The sequence below is a fragment of the Halichoerus grypus genome, chromosome 1 (assembly GCF_964656455.1).
Source record: "Halichoerus grypus chromosome 1, mHalGry1.hap1.1, whole genome shotgun sequence".
Classification (NCBI taxonomy): Eukaryota; Metazoa; Chordata; class Mammalia; order Carnivora; family Phocidae; genus Halichoerus; species Halichoerus grypus.
In genome coordinates, this window is record NC_135712.1 from 163,853,043 (window position 1) to 163,865,501 (window position 12,459).

A 12,459-nucleotide genomic window follows, 5' to 3' on the forward strand; every position below is an offset into this window, starting at 1 on the left:
GACTGTATTTGCGGGTCAGACAACACAGGGACAGGTTCGCAGTTCACAGCTGGAGGTTCCACGACAGTGTTTCTAGCTGGGAGTCTCCTGGTGTCCGGTGTCCGATTGCTAAATGCTTCCATACTGGGTTTAAACAAAGACACGGAAGCCACAGTCCAGACACTATTGAAGAACAGGACTTCTCTGATGCTGTGGAATGTGGGTCCAGTGACACACCTCATTCTTAAAGACTTTTGTGATGGAAACTTCAAACATACACAGAAGTAGAATGGGTTGTATAATGAACTCCCACCTACAAATCACCCAGCTTCCGCTCTTATCAACATTAGCCAATTGTGAGTCCTCTCTCCCCTGCCCACATTTTCCCCATTGCTGGAATGCTTGAAAGCACACCCCAGACACAGTGTCATGTCACTAGTAATCACTTCACTCTGTATCACCAACAGATCACATTGTTTTTACATAACTGACTGTGCTATCATCACACCTAACAAAAATAACAATGGACCTTAAATAATCTAATATTTAAGCCACATTCAGATTTCCCAGATTGTGTCAAAAGATGTCTATTTGCAACTAGTTTCTTAGAAAAGCATATTATCATCCCCATTCTACAAATAGGGAAACTGAGCCTACCCTCCCCCAAAGTCTCAGAGTTAGTAAATGACAGATCTGTTTTATATCAAAGACACTGTCCTGGATCTTTATCCTGTGCTGCTGACTCAAAGTTTCAAAAGCCCTAAGAAAAAGAGAAAGAGAGAGAGACTGAGAGAGAAAGGAAGGAGAGAGGGTAGGAGGGAGGGAGGGAGAGAGGAAGGCGGGAGGGATGGAGGGAGGAAGGAAAGGAGGGAGGGGAAGAGGGAGGAAGGCGGGAGGGAGGGGAGGAGGGAGGGGAGGAGAGAGCAAGGCGGGAGGGTGGGCAGGAGGGAAGGGAGGAGAGAGGAAGGGGGGGAGGAGGGAGGAAGGGAGGGAGGAAGGCAGGAGGGAGGAGAGGAGGGAGAAAAGGGAAGGAGGAAGGTGGGAGGGAGGGGAGGAGGGAAGGGAAAAGGGAGGAAGGCAGGAGGGAGGGGAGGAGGGAGGGAAGGAGGAAGGCGGGAGGGAGGGGAGGAGGGAGGGATGGAGGAAGGTGGGAGGGAGGGGAGGAAGGAGAGAGGGAAGGAGGAAGCTGGGAGGGAGGGGAGGAGGCAGGGGAGGAGGGAGGGGAAGAGGGAGGGTGGAGGGAGGAAGGAGGGGGAAAGAGCAGCCACTGTCATCTGGAAGCTGGCCATGTGCTCACAGTTGGGCTGTGCTAGTCTCTGCCAAGACATGAGCAATTTCATGGAACACCAACCTCAGATAAGGTCCCTCTGGGACCCTGATAGAGACAAAGCAAGGCCACTTCAAATTGTGTCTCAGTCCAGATGAACAAGGTCCCTGTGCCACCCACTAAATACCAATCAGCCACTGTAAAAAAAGATTATGGCAGTTTCTTAATATGCTAAACATGTAATTACCATATAACCTGATAATTGCACTCATGGGCATTTATTCCCAGAGGGATGAAAATTTATTTCAATGCAAAAGCCTGTATATGAATGTTTGTAACAGCTTTATTCATAACAGAACTGGAAACAACCAAGTGTCCTTCGGTGGGTGAATGGCTAATGATCAGTAGCACATCCACACCATGGAATAGTGCTCAGCAATAAAAAAAGAACAAGCTATTGATACAACAACCTGAATGAATCTAACAGAGAAGTATGCAGAATGAAAGAAGCTAATCCCCAAAGGTCATAAACTATATGGTTCCCTTTATATAACATTCTTGAAGTGATGAAATTATAGAAATGGAGAAGAGATTAGTGGTTGCCAGGGATCAGGGAGGGGAAAAGTGAGAAGAAGAGTGGGTGTGGCTCTCAAAAGGCAGCTTGAGGGATCCTGATAGTGATGGAAATGTTCTGTATTTTAACAGTATCAATGTCAATATCCCGGTTGTGAAATTGTCCTGTAGTTTTTCAAGATGTTCCCATTGAGGGAAGCTAGATAAAGGTCGTATGGGATCTCTGTATTATGTCTTAAAACTGCATGTGATTATCTCAAATAAATAATTATCTCAAATATATTATACATTATAAAAAGTTTCATTTAAAAAACATGGTCAAACAGAGGTAGTTTTTGTTGTTGTTGTTGTTTGAAGTTTTTTAAATTTATTTATTTGAGAGAGAGAGAGAACGAGCAGTGGGGAGGGACAGAGGGAGAGAGAGAGAGAGAGAAGCAGACTCCCCACCAAGCAGAGAGCCTGATGCGGGGCTCAATCCCAGGACCTTGGGATCATGACCTGAGCCGAAGGCAGCCACTTCACCGACTGAGCCACCCAGGGGTCCCTCTTTATAAATTTTTAAAATTTAACTTTGGTCCTCGTCCTTTAAAGTAGGCATAGGGATCCTGGCATCTGAGAGTTAGCGGCGCTGTCAGGGTCAGCAGGTTCGACCTCTGCCTTCAGCCAAAGCTGGTTTTCATCCTGCCCATTTTACAGGCAGAACAACTGAGGCCCAGAGGCCAACATGAATCACGCTTAATCTGGATTTAGGAATATTTTAAACTCCATCTCATATAGCATCAGCTGCAGCTGTTGTTTCTCAAAGACTATGGAGTTGCAAAGATTCCAGTCTAGGCCAGAGGCTAGCTCTTCGAATGTGGATTTCAATGACATATACAAGGGCTTCTAACCCAGAAGTTCAGGTTGGGGTTTCTGCATGGAGGAGTGGGAAAAGTCCCAACTTTGCAGTCAGGGAAACCGGGCTTCGAATCTTGACCCAGCCACTTTCTGGTTAGTTATCTGACCTGGAGCAAATCATTTCAGTCTCTGACCCTTAATTTTCCATCCATGAAATGGGGCCAATGCCCCCTGATTTAGAGAATCCATTTAATAAATGTTTCAACGTGATTAAAACAGGCCCCATCCTCACAGACATCTGTTTGGTGACTAAGTAAAAATTCATGTAGAGAACCAGGCTCCTAGGTGTGCATAGTAGGAGCACATTTTTCCCCCCTACACCTGCGTGGCATAACTCTCAGACCTAACAAGTCCCTGGGGAGTTCCCATCTGCATGAGGAATCCCAGTGGCCTCATCACCGGAATGCCGAAGCGTAGAGCAGGCTGACTGTGTGCAGGCATGCTTCCAAGCACTTTATACCAATAACGTCACCAGGGCTAGGTGCTGCCATCTCCCCATTCTGATGGATGTGGAGACGGAGGCCAGCTCTTTGTTATCTCCAGAGTGCACGTGCTTGCTGAGTCAGGTGGGCCCCCAGCTGGCAGTCCTGGAATGCAGGGAAGCCGGATGCCACGCTCAGCTGCTGAGTCGGCTTCCCCGGGGCTGTCAGCTGTGCCCACAGGACAGTGGGAGGTTGTCTCATGAATCCCCACCCCCCCTACATACACACATAGGGCAGTGAGGTCACCTCGGGAGGGAGCTAAGCTGGGGCCTCCCGTACACCTCTGGCAGCCCTGTCCGCAGCCCTGGCCATCTGCCCATGTTGGAGAGACAGGAAATGCCCTGAGGTTGTGCCTCTATCCCGTGTCAGGTCCGTACAACCTGGTGCTACGGGTGAGACAGGAAGTAAACTCATTTGCTCAGAGACGGGAAGTACCTTTGCCTGGGATTAGAAAGCAAACAGAAGGTGAAGGGGGGGGCGGGGGGTCTTTCTGAGCACTTACTATATGCCAGTCATTGAAACCTTTAAATGATACGAAGTATTCTTTAGTCCAGTGATTCTTGAACAAGCATCTGAAGCACCTCGGGGGGTTTGTTAAATACAAATTATGGGTCCCACTTCCAGACTTGCTCATTCAGTAGGACTGGGATGGAACCTGAGAATTTGCATTTCTAAAAGGTTTTCAGGTGATGCTGAGGCTGCTGGTCCAGGGACCACATTTTGAAAGTAACTAATCAGTTCAACTTCCTTTCCCCTGGTTAATGGTGGTCTTCAAATTTCTTCTTACATACCTCCTGGGACGGAGGACTCATTGCCTATTCTGTCAACCTATTCCATTTCTGGATTGTTCTTACTGTAAAGACAGGAATTTTGTGTGTGTGCTTGTGTTGAGAAGAGAACTAGTTCTATTGGTCCTTCCCTGTAGCCCATTCTTTCTGCCTCTGGATTACACAGTCTCATCAGACAGGCGCAGTTAGAAGGGAGAGGAGACCTGTAATCAGACTGAGGGTCTCCCTCACCCTCCCAGGCCATCAACCAAGCCCTGCCTGTTCTACCTTCTAAATCAGGGCTGTCCAACAGGAATATATTGTAAGCTCTATGTACCTACAAACATTTTTAAATTTTCCAGTAATTACATTAAAAATAGCAAAAAGAAGCAGGTGGAACTAATTTTAATAACATATTTTCTTTAACCCAGTGTACCCAAAATATTATCTTTTTAACGGGTAATACCAAAATTATTAGTGAGCTATTTCGTATTCTTGTTTTTCATAGCAAGTTTTGGGTGTCTTTTACACTTAACAGCGCATCTCAATTCTGACCAGCCACATTACGAGGACTCCATAGCCACACGTGGCTGGTGGCTACTGTTTGGGACAGTGCAGTGACCCTGTCCCTAGTCCTTATCTCCCCTGTCATGGCTCGTGCTCACCTGAATGCCTACCCCTCACAGCCTCACCAATCCACAACATGGCAGCCAAATTGTTGTCTAAAATGTAGTATATTTGATCATGTCCCTCTTGCGTGGCTCCCCATCACTCTCAGGATAACACCTGGCCCCCGAGGTCTGGCTCCCAAGGCCCTGCCTCTCACTTTCCCTTCTCCCCTCCTCCAGGCCCCACTCTCCTGCTGCACTGAGTTATTTCTAGACCCTCAGCACAAGCAGGGCCTCTTCCTCCTAACCCTTTGCACTCCCGGTTCCCCTGCCTGGAATGCCCTTGCAATGCTTCTTCAGCTTCCCTTTCAGGTCATTCATTCAGTCAACAAAATCTATTGAGCACCTACTGTGTGTCAGACACCGGCCTAGGTTCCTGGAGCAAACAATACATGAGGAGGAAATACACATAACAGAAGACATATAGTATGTCAGTTGATGAACAATAAAGCGGGATGACAGGGAAAGGTGGTGCTGGCGGTTACTACTTTGTACCGGGTGGTCAGGGAAGGCCTCTTGGAGAAGGTGACATTTGAGTAGAGACCTGAAGAAGTGAGGAAAGGAACCAGCAGGCTATTGGGGGAAAAGCATTCTAGGCAGAGGGAACAGCGAGTGCAAAGGCCCCGAGGGTGGAACCTAACTGGAGGGCTTGGGGCACATTCCAGTGTAGCTGGGCAGAGTGAGAGAGGAAGTCATGGAATTAAGGTCAGAGAGAGCAAGAGGTGGGTCCCAGATGGTGGAGGGCTATGTAAGACCTTGAGTTTTATCCTGAGTGAGGTGGGAGCCCTGGGAGGGACATGAGTTGTCTTGGGTTTTAACCAGATCCCTCTGGTTGCCATGATTAGGACAGCGGCTGGGCTGAGGGCAGGAGCAGACAGACTAGTGGCATATTTTTTAATGCTATTTTAATAAAATTAGTTCCACCTGCTTCTTTTTGCTCTTTCATGTTGGCTGGACCAGGGTGGTTGCCATGGAGGTGGAGAGAATAGCCTGGCTTTGGGATACGTTGAAGGTGGGGCCAACAGGGTTTTCCAGATATGTCAGATACAGAGTATGAAAGAGCCAAGAGTCAAGGATGACTCCGAGATTTTGGCCTGAGCTTAGGATCCAAATGACTCCTCTTCCAGAAAGCCCTCCTGGGAACCCATAGCTCCCTGGGCCTTGCCTTCATGGGGCCTGTCATGGCCTGTCTCTAGCTGGCCTGGGCGCTTCCCAAGGCAGTGTAGGACTTGTTTACTATCCTACTTCCAAAGTGTTTGATAAGTGAGTAAGAAGCAGAGGCAGGCTGAGCTGGGGTTATTCTTGGACTCACTGTAGGAGGTCAGTCCCCACCCCTCACCCCCTTGGGACCTGTGTTTTCCTGTCTGCACAAGGCAATGGATATTCTAGCCTTTGCCCAGTTTCCTCACCAGAAGAGGGCACTGCCAGTCCCATTCACAGGAGTCCCCCAGTCCTCTGAGCCCTGGGCCTCTGGTCCTGCTGCCTGCCCAACCTCACCCCTTGGGAAAGCATTGGGTTGGCCCACACAGCTGGGTCCTGAGTCAGTCTCACCAATGAGGTGGGATCTGGGACACACCCCACCTCCTCCCTGCACCAGCCAAGGGCAGGGCAACTACCCCCTGCATCACCGTGCCCTGAGTCAGCAGTCATGGCCATGATCAGGGGGTGGGTTTGAGGGTTTAGGAGCCCCATCTGCTGTGCCTGGGGTGTCATGAGGAAGCCTCAAGTCAGACAGGAAGTCCTGGGGCCCGATAGCACCAGCAGGAAGGAATGCCACCCTGGTGAACTGAGTGCGGCCCAGGGCAACTCATGCCCCGCCCCCTCCCTGTCACGGGGGTGTGGCCTGGCCTCTCCCACCGCCCTCTTCCCCTGCCCAGCCTGGCATTGGCACAGTCCACACAAGGCTCTCCTGGCAGCCAACACGGGCCTCCAGACCACAGGTAATGGGACACACGTGCTGGGTGAGGGGCGGGGTGGAGGGTTAATTTTTAGGAGAACAGGCTCTTCCACCGGCCTGAGATTTTGTGGTTCCCAGGTGGACCTGGATTTGAATCCCAGCTCTGCACCTTCCCAGCTGGGTGAGCACCTCAGTCTCCATCTCTGGAGGTATCAGGGGAGGATGACAAATATTCACCTCCCTGGGTTGTTTTGAGGCTTCAGCCAGCCCATGTCTGGTCACAGCAGGTGACCAACTCCTGTTTCTGTCGCTAACTTGCTGCGGGACCTTCCGAAAAACCTTTGATGGCTCTGAGCCTCAGTTTCCCCTGAAGGGCCAAACTCGATCTCTGAAGGCTTCGTCCATTCTGCCCTTGTGGGACCAAACACTTGGGAGGACGAAGGTGTTTCCCCCCAAAACATCCCAGTCTCTGTGCTTTGACCAGCAAGTGAAGGCAGCTGCCCTCCGGACACCCCCTCCGAAGGCGCCCTAGGCTCTCTGGGCCAGGCCTGGTAGACTCGAGAAGATGAGGAGGCCAGTCGTCTCCTCCGCCTTGGGCTCAAAGGCACCTTTGGGGAGAAAATGCTGGAAATGCTGAACAGGCAGAGCCGGGCCTTGGGGGAGGGGAGCCCTGCTGCCCGTCAGAGGCTCACCCAGGTGGCGTGGCCTGGAAGGGAGCTCCGCCCCCCAACCCCGCCCCCAGCATCAGGAGCCCCCTCAGCTCAGAGGGAGCATCCCAGCCCCTCTCCTCAGAGGCGGCCTTCAGGCCTCCAGCCAATCCGTTTTTTTGGTAAGGGGGACAAAAGATGATGGTCATGTGCTTATTATTTTATACTGCTTTGTTTAGAAACTGCCAGAAAAGTTGAATCAGGCGTGTGTGTTAGGGGGAGTTGTGGCGAGGGACGTGTGCGGTGTTTGGTTTGGGGTCCAAACCAAGCAGATCTATAAGTAATGGGACCTCCCCTGTCTCTGAAACCCGTGGACCTGGGGGCTAGCGTAGCCCCCTAAAACGCCTCTAAACCTGTGCTTTGAAATCCCCTCCAGGCCACCGTCCTAGAGCGCTCTCTCTCCCGCGCTGGCGGAGATGTCCTCATTCTTTTTTTTTTTTTTTTCAATAACAACTTTATTGAGATATCATTCACATGCCATCAAATTCTCCCTTTTAAAGTGTACAAGTCAGTGTCTTTTAGTATATTCACAGAGTCATGCAACCGTCACCACTATCTAATTTAGAATTTAGAATTTTTATCATCCCCAAATAAACCCCGGACCCTTTAGCAGTCATCCCCCACTTCCTCCTTCCCCTGGCAACCACTAATCTACGTTGTGGATTATCTCTATGGATTTGCTTATTCTGGATATTTTATATGAATGGAATCATGTAATAGGTGCTCCTTCCTGACTGGCTTTTTTTTTTTCACTTAGCATCATGCTTTCAAGGTTTGTCCATGCTGTAGCATGTCACCAGCACTTCATCCCTCTTTCTGGCTGAATGGTGTTGTATGATTCTATCACATTTTGTTTATCCGTTCATCAGTTGATGGACACTTGGGTTGTTTCCACTTTGTGGCTGTTATGAATAAAGCTGATGTGGACATTCATGTGAGAGTTTTTATGTGGACATAGGTTTTCAGTTCTCTTGAATGTATACTTAGGAGTGGACTTGCAGGGTCATATGGTGAATCTATGTTTGACATTTAGAGAAATCACTAAGCATTCCCCAAGGGGCTGTACCATTCTGCAATCCCACCAACTATACATGAAGCCTCCCAATTTTCCACATCCTTGTTAGCACATGTTATTTTCTAGATTTCTTATTGTAGCCATCCTAGAGGGTATGAAGTGGTATCTCATTGTGGGTTTGTTTTGTGTTCTTTTTAAAGTTTTCGTTATTTAAATAATCTCTACACCCAACATAGGGCTCAAACTCATGACCCCGAGATCAAGAGTCATATGCTTTTCCAACCGAGCCAGCCAGGTGCCCCTCTCATTGTGCTTTTGATTTGCATTTCTCTTAATAAATAGATGTTGAGCGTCGTTCCAGGTGCTACTGACCATTTCTTCAGAGAAATGTCTATTCAAATCCTTTGACCATTTTAAAGTTAGGTTCGCATTTTATTGCTGAGTTGTAGGCATGTCTGTTTCTCCAGGGGAGGATTCTGAGGCTCTGAGAATGAATGTGGTGTGCAGTGATCCCAGTCAGTGGAAGGTAGTGGTGGGAACTTAATCCAGATTTGTCTGACATTCAAGATGCAGCAAGCTCCTTCTCTTGCACTGGACACCTCCTTTCTGGTTTTCACTGTTGCCAAATTACATGTGTGTGGGGGTGGTGGGGAGACAGGAGAAAAAGATGGAAAAGAGAGAGGAGACAAAGAAACTTAGGTGACAGAATGAGAAAGGAGGCTGGACTGGCTCTGGCTGTTTATTTTTTATTCTTTTTTTTTTTAAAAGATTTTATTTATTTATTCATGAGAGACAGAGAGAGAGGCAGAGGGAGAAGCAGGCTTCCCGCAGAGCGGGGAGCCCAATGCGGGACTCGACCCCAGAACCCTGGGATCATGACCTGAGCCGAAGGCAGACGCTTAACCATCTGAGCCACCCAAGTGCCCTGGCTCTGGCTGTTTAAATAGGCACCTACCTTGGAGAATCTGAGCTGGGGAAAACCTTTTAAGAGCTTTTGGTTTCTTCCCATTAATCTTGATACGTTGTTGGGGAGGGGCTCAACAATTTTTACTAGGGGGCACACTCCCCCCTAGTTTTTCTTAGTTCCTAAATCTGAAACAAATCTGATTCAACCCTGAAACCCAAACAGGGAGCAGCATCCCCTAGTGTCTAGCTGGGTCTGAGGATCTGGGGCAGTGGTTGCCACACTTTCTTTTTTTCTTTTTTTTTTTGGAGGGGGGGTGGTGCGGGCGGGGACAGAGGGAAAGGGAGAGAGAGAATCCCAAGCAGGCTCCACACCCAGCACAGAGCCTGACCCAGGGCTCAATCCTGTGACCCTGAGATCACCACCTGAGCCGAAATCGAGTCAGATACGCAACCCACTGAGCCACCCAGGTGCCCCTGTCACACTTTTCGATTGCACAGGCTTCTCAAGAAAAATGCTTTAGGCACTCCTAACAGATGCATATTTATAGATTTAGAAATGATATACAAGTACTGTGATGATTAGCTAATGTCTAAAGGCCCAATATACACTGAGTGTGAATTTAATTACCAAAATAGTGGATGGAAGTCCACATACCAAGTAGTTTTCCTATTATTATTTCAGTAAGCATTACCGTGTGTATGAGATCCCATTCATTGTTTTCAACGTGGTAAGGTGGCTGATGAAGGCCTTGAGTGCGGAGCAGCCAGGGGTCTGTCCCGCACTTTTCCTGCTCTCGCTTGCACTTTCTGGATTAGAGTTATCTCCATCTGTGGTTTCTTTGCAGGGACTCTTTGAATCCACTTGTCTACTCTGTAGGGGCTGATTCAGTTAAAATGCATTGTTTGATCCTCAAATCCGCCCAACCTGGCACCAGTGTACTGCAATATACGGCAGTACAATATATAGGCTGAATGTAGGGAAATGAAAGACAGGGTCGCAGCAGACCTATTGTGGGGCTTCCCACTGGCCTTGGGAACCGCACTTAGTAGGCATGACATTCAGTATCTGACATATAGCCAAGGGTGCCCATCAGGGTTGAACTATATACTGTCAGCTATTTTTAGTTAAAAATTAAGTAGAAACAGATGGACTAATATGTCCCTCCTGTACTTTGGAGATTATAATTTGGGAGCCTGGTAGGTTCTGAGCTAAGGACATCTAACCCAACCTCTGCCACCCCTCATGGCAGGGTGCCCATGACCATCCAAAGCAGTTCTCTAAAGAATTTTAGAAAATTATTTTATATATTGAGCTGGCATCTGCTCTAGTGACATCCCAAGGTCCTGACCTCTGGAGCTCGTAGCCCCACATGGTCCCTCTGTCCTGCAGGAAGCCCTGCAGATACCTGGGGACTGTGACCAAGTCTGTCCACGCAGTGCTTATCCCTAGGCTTAGTGCCCTGCTCCTCCAGCCACTTCTCTTGGCTTTGATCTTAATATCCCACACATCCCCTGGATTATCTCTGTTTGTCCAGACCTTATTCTGTTCAGAACCCAGGATTGAACCTAGGATGGGAGATGGTGAGATATGGGTCACCTTCTTCACTGTAGACTCTGTCCTTCTGTTAATATGACCTAAGGCTGTGTTAGCTTTGCTCTGTAGCTCTATCACCTTGTTGGCTCATATTACACTTTAACAAACAATGGTTATGCACCTACTATGTGCTGGACACCAAGTTAGATGCTTGGGCTAACCTTTACTTACCTTTCAGAGGGTCTTTTAAAACTCCTAGGTCTTTCTGTATGAACGGCCTCCAAGCTGGGTTCACCCATCCTCTTTCTGCACAGACTTGATTTTGTCCCTTTTTAACTTCTAGGTTCAGCCTAGGTGCCACCCTGCACTGCTCAGAGGCAACCTCAGGCCCTGGCTGCTTTGTTGGGTGTGCTGTGGCCAAAGGGCTCATGTAGATTCATGACGGGTCCATCTGGCTTGTGGTCTGCTAGCTGGGCAGCGTGGGTTGTTATCCTGCCATTAAACTGCCTGATGGTGGAGGAGGTGGAAACTGAGGCATTTTCCTTCTTTCCCTCTGTGAGGTTCCCCTCATGCTTGACTTCAGACTCAGATTTGAGTTCATATCTAGACACCTTGCTGTGTGACCTTGGGCAAGTCCCTTTCCCTTTCTGGGCCTCAGTTTTGGTCTCCAGGTTACAACTCTGTGGAATTGTAACCAGGAGAAAGGGAGAGACCGCCAAACCTGGGGAGCTGGGGGGTGGGGTGGGGTGGGGTGGGGGTGAGGTGAGCCTGGGACAGGAAGGGGGAGAATGTTGAAGAAGGGATGTGAACAAGTAATATAAAGGAGAGAAGGAGATGCTAAAGAAACTTTGCTAGGCTAGCATTTCTCTAAGCTCTTAAATTCAGTACTTTATGACTTCTTTTTATGAAGCACTTTGTCTAAGCCAGTGGCTAGAATATAGTAGAGAGTAAGAAAAACATGATTCCTCTTCCCCGGGAGCTCAGAAGTAAGGTCCTTTTCATCTCAATCCTCACAGCAACCCTGCAAGACAATGACACTAATCCTCATTTTACAGACAAAGGAAATTGAGGCTCAGAGAGATAAAGTGATTTACCCAACATCACAGAGCTGGGAAGCAAAGTGATAAAGCACGTCTTGAGTGGGCTCTGTCATACCCCATTGCCGCAGTGACTTAATCAAGATACGTCTCAGTATAATGTCCTGGCAAATGACATGATAATTTTACGATGTACTTTCCTATCCACAACCCCATATGCATTCCAAAATGTGAATAGTAAGAGTGACATTATTTTGTCTCGTAAATGAGAATAAAAACCTACAGGGGGGAAGTGATGTGCCTGAGGGCCCAGGGTGGGTTGGAAGCAGGGCCAGGACTAGGCTCTTGGTCTCATGACAGCTGACTCAGTTTCTTCCCCACCCCGTACATGCCCCGGGATGCTGAGAGGATTTACCAGCCACACCTTGGGATCCCAAAGCTGATGAAAAGACCATTTCTGTTCCATGCCCCTGGCTTCCAAGGGTCTGTTTCTGATTCCTTCCCCTCCCTAGCTGTCCTGATGGAGGGATAGAAGAACTCCGGATCTGGGAATTGGCACTGTCCAAAATGGGCAGCAATGGTGCCCAGGCCTGGACTCCAGGATAGAAAGGCTGACCTGGAGAATGTCAGGGATTGAAGCTGGTGGCATTTCCCAAAGCTGCGCCAAAGTATACTGAACCATATTCTGGGGGAAAGGACTGTGCTCTTGCATGGTTTGGGGAAGGGTTGG

At 48.6% G+C, this 12,459-nt stretch overlaps 1 protein-coding gene across 4 annotated transcripts in view; it reads left to right on the top strand.

Annotated features, from left to right (window-relative positions):
• The window catches only part of TMEM40 (transmembrane protein 40), a 54,971-nt gene that overhangs the window by 17,138 nt on the left and 25,374 nt on the right, over nt 1-12,459 (top strand). Inside the window, exon 1 of one of the 4 annotated variants that reach the window (XM_078074882.1) lies at nt 6,388-6,573. The exons of 1 other annotated variant lie outside the window; for it this stretch is intronic. The gene's annotated coding sequence lies outside the window, so the exon portion shown is untranslated. Of the gene's footprint in view, nt 1-6,387; nt 6,574-12,459 lie in introns of those variants that run through there. 2 more of the 4 variants (XM_078074880.1, XM_036073593.2) reach the window with 2 other exon arrangements.